We start from the raw sequence: 2,922 nt of genomic DNA, 5'->3' as shown, positions 1-2,922 counted from the left end.
GAAGAGGCAGCCGCCCGTCCGTCCGTCCGTGTTCATTCGTGTGCAGTGTGCTAGGGCCGTGAGGGAGGGAAAAAAAGGAAGAGAGAGGGAGGAAGGGAGGGCCCCCCCCCCCCCCCCACACAAGCTGCCGCGCGGCACACCCGAGAGGGAGAGAGAGAGGGAGAGGAGGAGAGAGGGAGGGAGGGAGAGAGGGGGCCTTATCAATAACGGCCTGTCTTTTTTTTCTCTCTCTCTCTCTCTCTCTATCTCTCTCTGTCTACCAGTCGCAGACTGTGTGGACTGACTGTCACTCAAAGTGCTTATGGGCGGAGCCAGGCCATAACAGCCTGAAATCTTGAAGCTGAAAAATTATGGTTTTGAGTACTTGATTAGAAATATAAAACAATGCATTTTTTTGAAAAAAAAACCTTACAGATGTCTTCAATAGACTCACAGGAATTGTGTAAAGTTGCCCAAATAGTGCTAGGAATAGCAACGCATGTCCCCTTTAACACTTTCAGAGCCCAAGCTTAATCTTGATTTACCGGTTGAATGCCCACCATCCACTTCAATGTTAGCGTTAATAACGCCTAATCTATGTTTAAAATTATGGCTATCTGTCTAATCTGCCTGTCGCTTATCAATGACTCGTTTTCCAGTCAACATTGTCGAAGCGGATTGTTTTTTTATCGGTTCATTTTCGTTTTATAGCATTTTGAAAAGCCCTCGTTTTCAAGGAAAATATAAATATTCCATGATAATCGCCCTTTACTGGAATATTCTAGAATACACAAAAACGTTGTAATTTCTCTGCCTATTTATGAATCGTTTTCAAATAAACGCTAGATTATCGATAGTATATGTGTACGTATGCACGCTGGGGCCGCAAGCTGAAAATAGATTCTCTGATTTCCTCAAAGCGATCGTGCACACACACACACACACACACACACATAGGGCAAACGCTGATATCTCAGTGAATACAACTCTGATTATCCCAAGACTGGTAAAATAGATTCCTTACCTCAGATCAGATGTTCTCCAAAAAGATCATTTCAATTCCTGATCGCCATTCCAAAAATCGATCACTACTGTCTACTATCGATTGGCTACCGTGAATATATATTCCAGGCTGATTCCCGTCCTGCGATCACTTCCATGTTGAGCAGACGTCTTGCCAGCTCAGGGAGCCAGCTGGCCCCGCCTCTACATATCACTGATCCCAGGTCAGTCTAAGCGACTGACGTGCAGTTTTCAGGGATAGACGATAGGGGGAGCTTTTTTCCATTCTGAGCTGCTGATGGGGCTGGTTTACCAACGGGAGACTCGTTGATGAAATATGAATTCAGATCGCTAATAAAAAAATAAAATGATAATTGTCGTCGTGGGCATTCAGGGGGGGGGGGGTGATAAAACGTCATATCACGTCGTGGGCATTGAAAGTGTTAACGCACAATTCTTTTAACGCCACTATTTTCTTTAACGCAAGATTAACGTTTAAAATAATAATAAAAAAAAACGTTTGTAATTTTATTCTTTTTTACTAGACTTCACTCAGGTGTATTATTGATACTCTCATTGACACTATGTTTGTTTTTCTGACTCAAAGTGTGTGTGTGAGAGAGAGAGAGAGAGAGAGAGAGAGAGAGAGAGAGAGAGAGAGAGAGAGAGAGAGAGAGAGAGAGAGAGAAAGAGAGAGAGGGGGGTGGGGGTGAGTCCTCAGCCCTTGTGTGGGTGAATGTATAACAAGTTCCTAACGTTTTCTTTCCCCTATTATTTCATGCACACTTTATTTATTGTTTTAAATTATTATTTAATTTTAAGTTATTTTGTGCATCACTCTGTTTTGAATTTGATGCAAATTTGCAATGCATGATGAGGGTCATCCTTTTGTGTTAAATGGCTGCATAAAGCAAGCATTTGTTGACTCTCATGTTGATAAGAGTATTAAAACTTGAAAAATATCCATTTAGGGCGGTCAGGTGGTGTAACGGAGATTGCGTTCGTCACCAACCGTCGCCTGTTCGAATCCAGCTCACAGCTCCGGGGTTGTCACCAGCTTGGCTGGCCGTTCACACTAATACAATTGGCAGTATTAGAGGGTGGGAGAAGCTGGCGGGGTGGGTCCGGGTCGTTATAAACAGCGACTCCTACAGTTCGGTCGGCGCGCTGCCAGGTGAAAAGAAGCGGTTGATTGGCTGGACGTGTGTCGGAGGAAGCACGTGGTAGCCTCCACTCTCCCAGACCGACTGTGGGGGGTAAGTGCGCAGCGACCAGGAAGGGGATTGGGAATTGGCATAACGACTAACATTGGGATGGGAGAAAATCGGAGGAACAAGGAGGGGGAAAAAGATATATAAAAAAAATATATATATATCCATTTAAGGTAGATTTAGAACAAATAAAAAATGTGCGATTAATTTGCGATTAATCACGATTAACTATGGACAATCATGCGATTAATCAGATTAAATATTTTAATAGATTGATTTGACAGCCTTAGTACAGATATAGATATAGTATCTACAGATATGTAAAAGGAAGGTATGTAGAGACAGAGACAGCGTTTCTCTGCGTATCTCTTGGCTGATGTCTTGGAAAATATTATCATGTTCATAAGCTCTGTTTAAATACATATTCTCTGTACAGCCTTGACTAGTTAATATAGTTAACTAGTATACAGCTCAGACACTAGGGCGACAGTCTTAAAGTTGACATGTCTCTCTCTCTCCCTCTCTCTCGCTCGCTCGTTCTCTGCTGTCTCTGTCGGCACCCACCCGCTTGAGGAAGTGTCGGTATTTCCACTTGCTCTGTTGTTGAGCGAATGGTTGCGCTACAACCATAGAGGGGGCGTTACTGCAGATCAGCTCCGTGCTACGTAGGATAGCTAGTCAAATCAGAATAGCTTAATTCACTGGGGAAGGATATTGTCTCAACTGAATT

General features: G+C 43.2%; 1 protein-coding gene across 1 annotated transcript in view; it reads left to right on the top strand.

Moving 5' to 3' along the window:
* The window catches only part of LOC311242962 (uncharacterized protein), a gene marked incomplete at its 5' end in the record, with an annotated part of 95,263 nt that overhangs the window by 27,798 nt on the left and 64,543 nt on the right, over positions 1 to 2,922 (top strand). The window lies entirely within an intron of this gene.

Source organism: Notolepis coatsorum (assembly GCF_963971535.1).
Source record: "Notolepis coatsorum genome assembly, chromosome: 16".
NCBI lineage: Eukaryota > Metazoa > Chordata > Actinopteri > Aulopiformes > Paralepididae > Notolepis > Notolepis coatsorum.
The sequence above is the reverse complement of the archived record's forward strand: the minus strand, read 5'-3'. Positions and strand labels throughout refer to the sequence as shown.